The following is an 11866-nucleotide window of genomic DNA, read 5'->3' as shown; positions in this document are numbered from 1 at the left end:
TTACAGTGGTTCTCTTTGTCATTTATATGGAAACGAGCTACCATTACGACATTAGATGAAGTATTTAGATGGAGAAACCGCAGGACCTACCGGATTTTCGGGCGAAACAAGAAAGCTTTTAGAAACTTGTGAAACCCTACCTGTTTTTGAATTTCAAAAATTAAAAGTGAAGTAGATATTAATACATTACAGTACAACTTATAATACATTACAGTACAACTTCCTGAAGTAGAGATTAATACATTAAGTACAGACCAAAAATATTTGTACGAAATAAGCAAATCTGTAAGTAATGGTACCGTATCAGAGAGCTTAAAATATCGACAACGGGGAAAGATGGCACATTCGAGATGGATTACAACAGCAAACAGACTTTATGTAGGTAGGAACTTTAAATTCGACTACCGATTTAAATATTTTGGCAACTTATCTGCAAAATGTGTATGTTCCCACTTGGTTTTCAATCAAAGTAAAGCCAGAAGTTAAATATGGGACAATTCATTTATTTAATATGATTCAATGCTCGCAATATTTATCACTAAAACTAAAGAAAATAGTGAACAAATTCATTCAAGGTAATGGATATTTTGCACATCCAGAGAATATTCTCTCAGCCATGTTGGGTGATAAACGAACCCACATCCGAGAGCTAGGTTTGAGGCGCATATTAAAGTCTAAGAATGGGCAAGAAACCAAGGAAATTCGCCAGTTTAAAATTCCAACTATAAATTTTGGAGCCAAAGAGTATTTTGACTTAATTAATTGACAAACTAGTGTAATATCAGAACCACCAATAACAAAACAATTGTCAACAGATGAACTTAATGAACAACAGATGAAAAATGATTGATGACACGACTTCAAATAAATTTGAAATTCCTAAATTTCCTTGTCATTCGCAAGCAGTGGAAAGATGTGTTAAACTAGAGACAGAAGCATCATTATTGGTTTGTGGAGCTGAAGCAAGAGATGGATTCGTAAGAAATCGAGTTTTGGCAAGACAAGTATTAATTAAGTTTGAAACAAAATTCGAATTTTTTCAAACTTTACAGTAAATAATTAATTAAACTATGTTGTAGTAAGTTTTGAGTTGTAAACAAGCAAAAACAACATTAATGTAAAATAAAAAAGTTATGTTTTTTTTAATAATTTCTTTTTAATTTGTAAATTTTTAAAGTTCTGGGGGCACCGGAAGATATTGTTCTATAAATCCCAAATTTTGGATAACGTTTTGCAATAATATCTAACCACTTTTCCGCATATAGGACAAATCAATTTGTAAAAAAAAATTGTTTTTCTTTCTTTTCGCTCCACCCTAGATGTCCCTAAATCTTCCTCTTTGTGTTCTTTCTTCTTCTTTGGAGCTGGCATCGATCATCGATAGCATTTTGGATCGTTTGTTCTAATTTAACCGCATCATAACATCGCATCATGACATTCTTCTAGTTCTGCTATGTTATTTATTGTGGGTATTGCTCCGATGTTTTTGCTCACAATTGTTTTGAAGTTTGGCCAACTTTGTCTTTTTTTTGTGGGGCAGAAACAGTAAAAAACATAAGTTAATAAATAATGTTAGTAAAAACCAACCAAAAATAGGAATAATATAGATATTTGATTGGATTTAAATAAGTAGATCTACTTAAAAATCAGTAGACCTGGTAACCCTGTTTGGATATTTCTCAGCTTTCTTACAATTGACAATAAGCATATCCAACAAGGCGCTGTGCGGTGCGTTTACGGCATATTCAGGAGCTCAGAGTTCTAGCTCTAAGCCCTAAGCGTGAACTCCGAAGGCCCGACGGGAGATCTAAACTGTAGAGTTCCTATATTTGCTCTACTTGCTAATATCCAGTTTTTACATCGATTTTAGATCTATTATAGGCAAATGATAACTCTCTTTTTTGGTTACCACATTGAATTGGCGGTAGTCAATAGAAAAACGCATTAAACCATCTTTCTTCTTTACTATAACTAGGTACTGTTGGACATCACATCACATCAATGAGCTGGTTGGCCCATCTTTCATTAATTTTTATACTTCCTTATTTATTTTATATTTTTACATAAGAAAAAGGTACATAAGAAAATAAGATAGAAATAAAAGAAAAGCAATTTTCGATATATTTTTATTTCTATTCAAAGAATACATTGTGTCATCTAAATTCAATGTTATTAAATATTTGGGAAAACACTTAATCCAGACAGACATTTTTTATACTTACAGTGAAAAATTACAAGATTTATAAGCACTCACTTTTTACTTCTTAGAAGTAAACTCAAGACAGCAGCATCTTTACAAACAGTAATAAAAAATCGTATCTGGACCAAGTGTATATAATAATATAATAATAGTAATAATATATAGTACATCTGCGAAAGGCTTATCATTTATAATTACAACTATCAATCGCAGCAATTTTGTTATTTCTAAGTTTTAGAATCATTAATCGGTTTTTCTTTTTTATTTATTAATACATGAGTTCTAAAGATATATTGACAATAATTTTTAACCATCTTATTCGGACAATATCAAGTACTAAATATCTCACGTTTTTAAATGGAGTATGGAATGTTTTTAATATTTTTAACATGATGAAGGATGCAACGATTTTATATACAGGGTGAATAGAGAAAGACACTATAACAATGTTACTGCAAATTTTTTAAAACACTATTAAAAATAGACATTCGGAATTAAATGAATTTTTTTCGAATAAATGTTACATTTCTGCCCTCAGTTTTTGACGGATTGTGATTTTTTACTTTTTTTTTTTTAAATTATTAATTAACTTTATTTTTTCTAAATATCTGTTTTGTTTTTATTTCGCTGTGTAATAGACGGAATAATATCTTGTCAATAACAAACATTTTGTATCTTTAATAGAGAACTTGCATACAATTTTAAATTCGAAAAAAATGTTATAAAACACAACAGAACATAATTTAAAATATATATCAAAGAAAATTAAGTGTTTTTGTCTTTCGTTTGGCCCCTAAAGACGATTCTAAATTCAAATTATAGCAGCCAGTCCAAAACGCATCGTGACGTCAGATTATAATGTTTACACATCTTGTATTTATTATGTACAGTCGGAAAAATGAAAGAATACCCATGAACGAACATATAAAACACGCTGTATTTTCCTGTCACCGTGTCACAAAGAAAATTGTCCAGTGCAAGTACATGTAACTATAATTATTATTACATGTACTTGCGCTGGCCAATTTTTTGTGTGACACGGTGACAGGAAAATACAGCGTGTTTTATATGTTCGTTCATGGGTATTCTTTCATTTTTCCTACTGTACATAGTTCGAACATTTAACCCAACCAGTGCTTGGCATTGTGGCTATTTTGCAACGACACGGGAGTTCACTGATGATGGACTGATGAGTCCGAAAACGTTCTAAATAATGAATCTAATCCTTTTGGATTTTTTAGAATTTTAATTCTTAATTATGTTTTATACCAACTACACCAGGAAGTTTTTTACTTCACGTTAAATTATTTAAAATTGTGTATAATTTTAAATGAGACATTAGAAACGTCAGTAGAAAATACATATAATGATGTGACGTCACAAGTGTTTTTGATCGTTTGAAATGATTTAAATACATAGAAGATTTTAAATTTGTACTTCTAAGTTATTATGAGGTTTTAAGGCGAGGAAATTTTGGAAATCTTATTTTTAAACGAAACTGAACATTAATATGTAATAAAAAAAATGTGCAAGTTCCTTGTGTAATATTAATCAAATGGTTAAAGAAGTATATTATGACAGTGTACCCCTCAGCAAACTATGATCAACCCTACAGCTAACCAACATTAAACATGGTCTTATCAAAGCAGTCCAAAGTCTGTATAATGGAACGACTTCAAAAAGTAAAACTGGATCAAGGATGTCTGAGGGATATCTTGATAATAAATAGCAGTTCGTTAACCTATGTTCCTTAATCTTCGAGTGGTGAAAAATTTTGGTAAATTTTTCTACCTTGGATTTTCCTTAGCAAATAGTTTGAACCCAAGCCTCTCCAATCTCTACGGAGGGATTAGTAATGTCTTTTTTGTATGCAATTCCTTCTGCTTTGTTATATATCACCTCTTTTTTTCAAAGACTTCGTCAATTATTTTTTGTACTTTTTGTTTAAAACTCTACCAGTATTCATTGATGTTATATCATTTAATCATTGCTTTCGACATTGACAGCTGATTGTCAGTTGGCAGGCTATTGTAGTTCAAGACAGATGTAATTGCTATTTTGAGTAGGGACACATACTGTTCCCGCATAATTCTATCCATTTACATCGACTTTGTGTCGTTTAGGGCCGGTTGTTCGAACGCTAATCAAGAAGTTGATTATAATCAAGTCCCCTTAACAACCATCAAATAACAAAATCCGTTGTTCGTACGCCAATCAGTTGATTGCAATCAATTATGTTAATTATTATCATTATGATGATTAGCATAATTGATTGATTTATTAATTATTATTAAATAACATTACAATTATTAACATAATTGATTAACTAATCAATTAATCTCATAATTGTAATCAATTATGTTTTCAGCAACCCAATCAAAGTTGATATTGACAGGTGGTGACAGTAATTAAATATTTGATAATGATCAGTTGATTTCATTTTTGATTAGCGTTCGAACAACCGGCCCTGAATGTAATACTTTTAAGTATGCAGTCTTCAATTTAAACCCAACCATTGTTTGGTTTTGCGCTTATTAGCGCAAGTACTTCAAAGTTCACTGATGATGGACTGATAAGTCCGAAATCGTTCGTTCTGAACAACTATTGTAATCCATTTGAATTTTTAATTAAATACTTATACCAATTACAACAGATTTTTACTTCGAAATATAATTTTTATGTTATTTCTAGTTTATAAACTTTTTGTAGACTAGATTTTAGATAATAAACGTGTAAGTATGTTAAATATTATCCCTTTCAGGACTGAATACAATCCGCAGATATCCAAAATTTTTCAGACAAAAATATGATCAATAGTATCTTCTGCTTCTTTACGTGCCATCTCCGCGACGGAGGTTGGCAATCATCATGGCTATTCTGATCTTAGATGCTGCTGCTCTGAATAGTTCGGTTGATGTGCATCCGTACCATTCCCTCAAGTTACGCCACCATGAGATTTTTCTTCTTCCCACACTTCTCTTGCCCTGGATTTTCCCCTGAATAATTAATTGAAGTATGTTGTATCTCTCATTACGCATAACATGCCCCAGGTACTGCAGCTTTCGTGTCTTAATGGTTTCCAATATTTCCAGTCTTTTGTTGACTCTTCAATATCAATTCACTATTCACTATCAATAGTATAAGGGTGCTTAAAGTGATCTATTTTTAAAAAGACTAAGTTTTCACTCTAATGGCATATAAAACAACATAATGCTATTCTACATCCCACCAGAATGAAAACAAGAATGGAAAACAGGGATGTAGAATAGCATTATGTTGTTTTATATGCCATTAGAGTGAAAACTTAGTCTTTTTGCTAGCAGTTGCCGCTAGGGCATCTATGCCATTTCGTTCGTTGCAATCCGGGACTGCACGCTGGGGTTTGTTCTGGTTGGATCAGGGAGAGCAGCATATTTTATGTGCCTTCTGATGAGAGACTAATAAGTTTCGAAACCGGTAGAGGTGCTTGCTGCACTCTCTGATTGGACTAGAATATGGTTCGGCTGCATTTTCGTTTTGCAACGAAATTGAAAATGGTTATTCATTTTTGATCTATTTTTCTTAAATATCCTTAAATCCTTGATAGGGCATGGGACAACCGTGTCCCATAGTGATTTATATTGAGACCAATGTGTCCCATTAGTAGGTAATACACGAATAAATTTTGAAAAAAAAAACACAGAACCACGTTGTACAAGAACACCTATAGGCCATTTTAAGACTTTAACGTTTATGTCACCGCCGCGCCGGGAGGCAATTAATAATTGTATTCGCAGAGACAGTCAGGGCACGTCAGGGACTAGTTGACGACAAGTGGAGCATGCCATGACTAAAAGTCCGCGTCAAGATCCGCGAACGAACATATTTTATTTGTTTATATTTTTTAACATTGTGTTTCTTAAATTTTTTAACATTGTGTTTCTTAAATTTTTTACCACTTTAATAGTTTTCTAATTGTATTTTGCGAACATTTTGTTGTTGTTTATATGTAGTTTTTAATTGTAGAAGTACTTGAACGACTTTATTTAGTTGTTGGCAGACGATGTTGCTTGTAGGTACAGTAGTTAGTTACTTAGCATTTTTATAGTATATTTTATAGCTTTCTTATTATATTTAACCATTGTTTGTCTCTCAGATCATAACTTATTTAGTTCAGTTGGTTTTATGCTTAAAATGTAGCATAATGCTTAAAATGTAAAAATGTTAAATTAATCCTTGTATAAAACAAAATTACAAATAAATGCAACTAAAATGATCTAAAACACATTAAGAACTAATAGAATAACATTTATGTTTGCCTCCCGCTGTCAGATTGATTTTAAAATTGACAGCATGTTGGAATGGCCTATTTCTAGAAAATTTTAGGTTATATAATAGAATTGTTGGTTGCATAACATCACGAAATGTTTAGTAACAGGGTTATATTTGATTAAAGTGAATTTAGGGGGCAAACAGATACCATTAGAGCTTTTTTAAATTCCATGGGATATATAGGTCTGCACAGTACCGAAAATGTTAAGTATATAGCATCATTTTCTATTCACCTAATAAATATTATAATATATTATATTTTATATAGTTTTTATTTATATTCTAAAGGCTTCTTAGGCGAACATCCAGTAAGAATATCACTGGAATCAGTACAATCTGCTTAATATAAGTATTCTGCTGAAATACTTATAAACTATAACTAAAAGCTAACTTTATCATTCTATTTATAATTTTAAATATAATTAGGTTTTAATATATTTTAAAAAACTGGCGGGTTTGCCTTAAATGCTACAAATGCAGAATATTCCTGCGTTAATAAATGGTTTTTTGGGGGGTCGGCCCCCCCAATTTAGGAAGAAGCAAGATATTTGTAATCTAAGTTATTAATTTTAATAATTCACTGCATTTTCATACAAATCACTATAGTTTCTTAAAACTTTGTTTTCTATATTATAATGTATAAAAATGTTTACCTACATCAGTCTATACAGGACATTTTACTTATATTCTCAGTGACTTATCTCTGTAGGTTTTAAATATATACTTAACAAGAAGATCATTTCACTTGGCCGTAGGTACAGTTTTGAAAGACTATAATAAGTTTTACTAGTAACCCAATTAATTCGAAGGTTCTAATGGGGTAGTGATACGTCAAATAGCCTCTCCTACTCAACTGTCAACATCACCTTCACGTTGGTGAACCTTATCCCAAACGAGGCTCTGACGACCGAAAATAGGCGGTATATCCTTAACATCTCTCCACGAAGAAAATGTCGTTGCCACCTCCAGAACCACTATCCCCTGAGGCTTGTCTGGAAGCTACAGTCGGCAGTCACGGCACCAGACTGGCGCGGAAGGCCAATAACCTACCGATCTTAAATTTGATCTTATCACTGAAACTTTGGTAGACACGAACTGGAGGGATCAAATGTTGACGACTCTGGAATCACCGAAAACACAGACACGAAGATCTACTACACCTGACTGAAGAAAAGAGGGTATAAAACAGTGGCGGCTCGTGATTTTTACAATAGAGGAGGCTATACCTAACTGTAAAATATCTAGACAAATGTGCACTAGCAAAAAAATGCGCCAAAAAATGTAATTTAAGGCCCCATTTTTTGACCATTTTTTATTTACATTTCATAATATCATCCTAATTCATAATTTTCATGATATCACATCATTTTAAAAATAGTTAGTCTAATTGTAAAAGTTTAATACCAAAGTTTGTGTCGTTTATTTGTTAACAATTCCATCTATTTGTAAATAGATACCTATGCATATCAAAATAAATACAGATTTGAAGTTTTGCCGTCCATACATAATGAAGCTTCAAATTTTTTAAGATACTCAACTGAATTTTTTTTAATTCTAAACGCGGCCTACTGCGAATTCAAAAACACGATAAATTACCGATATTTTGCTTTGAGTTAGAGATATCGGAAAAAGTTTTTTGAGCAAATTGTTCCAAATATTATTATAACCCCACATACCAAATTTCATAACAAAATTCTCACTTTTAGATTTTTCATTATTTTTTGTCAGGACCCTAAAATTCGTTGTCCCGAGACGTACGCAACCACGCAACGGAGCCAAGAAGCTACTCTGCCTCCCTTGGTATATCTCCGGGCAGCGTGTGATGGCACCGTAGATGCCACTGTTATGAGACCGGGTCTCCTTAAACGCCTGCTGCGCTGCACAGAGCATTTTCTCGGCTCCGTTCATGAATCTCGGGATAACCCAGGGTCCTGCCTACAATAATATGTAATAAAACTGAGACGCGATCATGCGTTCTAATGCTAATGCTCCGTACGTTTGGATAATTAGTGATAATATGGAATTTACACGTTGTATAACAGTGAGACTGCTTGTTGTTTTCGCGATTCATGATAAACAAAACAGTGTAGAGTGTGTAAAAAATTTATGGCGAGGCTGTGCCTCCCTTGCCTCCTCTGACGAGCCGCCACTGGTATAAAATCAAATGAAGTTCAGAAAGTGGTGTTGGATCGGTCACACACTCCGAAAAAATAGTTCCAGTATTGCAAAGACTGCCCTAGAGCGGAATCCCCAAGGAAAAAGAAAAAGAGGTCGCCCCGCACAAACTTGGAGAAGATCCATCATGGACGAGATAAGAAGCCAAGGAAAGTCTTGGAATGAGGTGAAGGTCTTAGCGCAAAATAGAACCCGATGAAGCGTTTTCACTGAAGCTCTATGCTTCACTTAAGAATTCAAGAGCCTTATATAATTACTTGGGACCTTGGTGACTTAATGAAATCGGTGACCTTGGCAATACTTTTTCATCTGATACGCAGATGACACCGCCATAATGGCAGAGAGTCTAGAAGACCTTCCAACCCTTTTGAACGCTGTAAACAACGAATGTACTGCAAAGGGCTTAACAATCAAGGCAAAGAAAACAAAATGGATAGTGGTCGGAAAAATTAATATCGAGGACTCAGTACTAAAAGTAGATAACCAAATCCTGGAATGGGTGGAACACTTTATATATCTGGGTAGCTGGATTGACTGCAGGGTTGAAACTTTATTAGCTGGCGTTCTGTATTGTGCAGTAGAAGTCCGTCAGTGACCACACGTCTGAGAGTATTGAAGTGCTACGTCTGGTCCGTTTTGTTCTATGGATGTGAAACCTGGACAACAAAAATAAGAAATTTTTTAACAAATTAGAAGAGTTGTGGTGGTACCGTCGCATGCTCAGAATACCGTGGACAGCACACATATCTAACGAACGTGTGCTAGAGACAGTGGACAGAAGAAGTGAGGGAAGCGGCCGACAAAAGAGGAATAAAATGGGAGGAAACAAAATCACTGGCCATGGATAGAAGGAAATGCAAGAAAATGTGGAAGAAAACGACGGAGAACCTAACTCCGTAATAACTCACACCGAAAGGTAGACGAGTTCTGGATTAGGTAAGTATGATAATAAGAAAGGCTTCGGTCATATAATAAGAGGACCTAAATATCGCTTACTCCGGTTAATCATTCAGGGCAAAATCGAAGGAAAATGCTGGGTTGGAAGCAAACAACTGTCCTGGCTGCGTAAAATTAGACAATGGACAGGTCGAACGGCCGAGGAATTGTTTCATATAGCTGCAGACCGAGAAACATTTCATCAGCTTGTTTTGATACGACGATAGCCAACGCTTGAAAACAAGCACGGCACACAAAGAAGAAGAAGATGGGTGAATTATTTACATTACTTACTGTGCAACACAACTTTGCGCAATTTTCCAATGCAATGATTGCAATTTTTTTCTGATTAAGTTACTAATATTGTACATACTGCCATATACGCCAAACAAAGTTTCTCTTCTACCTGTTAATATTTTTATTATCAGTTTTACAGATCTCGTTAGATATTTTGTGTTTTCACTAATTTAATAATAATAATAATAAACTGTGGTAAATATTGTTAACATGACTGTGGATACCAATAATTTCAATTGCATACGGCTGTTTGAATTGTTCTTCCAATTAAGCAATACTTAGTATTTTATAGATTTGATCAGTCAAGAAAAATGAATACAATGAAATAAATAAAAAGTCCTACATATCCATGAGACAAGATAAAGTACTATACCAACAGATTTTGTTCAGAACATTGATTATATGTTTTTTATAAAATACCATTAATAAGAAGTGCTTCATATTGTCTGTTTATATTTAAATATGTATATAAAAGAAAATAATTGATTTAGAAGCTTATGCTTCATCATAAAACTGTTTTTATTTGTACGTCTACAGCCAATAATATTTAAGACCTTGAAATTGTAGTATTTGAATTGTTGAAATTAATGCAAAACTAGGGAGCAGACGGTAGAACTCTACTTAGATTATATAAACATCGGATCCGCTCTAAGATTATTTATGAATGCCATGCCTACTCTTCTGCTTCAACAACAACTCCAATTTTCCGTTTATATTTGAACACTATTTGAACAAGTATTTTTTCCTTGAAAAATGGTTTTGGCAGTGCCAACTAAAAGTTAAATGGTCTGTGACACCGGGTCCTGTTTTTTTACTTCCTCAATTTATTTATAAAGGTATTTATTATTGGATACAGTTATTTTTATCCGATATGCTCATTTATAATTTATTACAGAAATGAATTATTACGAAAAATAGCAGGAGATGTTGAAAAAATTGATGGAAAAGGTAATCACGGACAGTGATGAAGCTGTCTATGATGGATCCGATGTCAAGAATGAGACAATCAGAAAGTAGATCTGGAAGGAAGTGAATCTGAACAAGATATTTTAAGACCATATTAAAGGGAGCAATATGTTATCGTCTATTGGACAGAATGGTGTAACACACTGGAAAAAAATGCTTATCAGCTCCTAAGACTATAGGAACCAGAGCAAATAAAATTATAAACATTTTTCATTCTCTTAAATGAAGTACCTACCAGGCCTGTGAAAGAGATTAAAGAAATATGGGAATACTTTATCGATGATGGTAAGATTAATTTGATTGTTCAATTTACAAATCAATATATCGAGTCCATTCGCCATAATTTTTCCCGCTCTCGAGATGCTGCACCTTCAAATATGATTGAGATTCGCATAGGCGTAACCAGGGGGGTTTTGGGGGTTATAACACCCCCCATTGGGATGTACTTTTAGCTCTATACGCTTAACACCATACCCCTCAGAGACCTTCCAGTAGTTGTAACCCCCCCCTTTCCAGTAGTTGTAACCCCCCCTTAGGATCATCCTGGTTACGCCTATGGAGATTCGTGCTCTACTGGGGTTACTGTACATGTACATGGTCGGAGTTTATAACGCAAACCGTCTGAACATTGAATATATGTGGAAAATCAATTTGTCATGTAGAGAGATATTTCATCTAAGCATGCTTTTTAAGTCGTTTAAATTTCTTCTAAGATGTTTACGTCTTGACAACATGAATCCTCGTGAAAAAAGAAGATCATTAGATAAGCAGACACCCATACGAACTCTTTAAGAATAATAATTGACAATCTAGAACTGGAAGGTGTCGACACCTTCATATACTTAGGCTCGCTGATAACTAAAGATGTCAGTGAAGAAACTAAAAGAAGAATAGTGCTCGCCAATAAGTGTTAAGAAGAAGCCACTATGGCTTAAGAAGACAGATGGTCTCAAAATGTTGATTTTGTAGACAAACTTTGTG

At 33.7% G+C, this 11866-nt stretch overlaps 1 protein-coding gene across 2 annotated transcripts in view; it reads right to left on the bottom strand.

Annotated features, from left to right (window-relative positions):
• Window positions 1–2112: 2112 nt before the first annotated feature.
• Window positions 2113–11866, bottom strand: part of LOC126889639 (semaphorin-1A) — a 584815-nt gene continuing 575061 nt past the window's right edge. For both annotated transcript variants that reach the window (XM_050658141.1, XM_050658142.1), the window contains exon 13: window positions 2113–11866. This exon is cut by the window's right edge and continues 24692 nt beyond it. The gene's annotated coding sequence lies outside the window, so the exon portion shown is untranslated.

Source organism: Diabrotica virgifera, chromosome 8 (assembly GCF_917563875.1).
Source record: "Diabrotica virgifera virgifera chromosome 8, PGI_DIABVI_V3a".
Classification (NCBI taxonomy): Eukaryota; Metazoa; Arthropoda; class Insecta; order Coleoptera; family Chrysomelidae; genus Diabrotica; species Diabrotica virgifera.
This window is presented reverse-complemented; position numbering and strand designations above follow the sequence as displayed.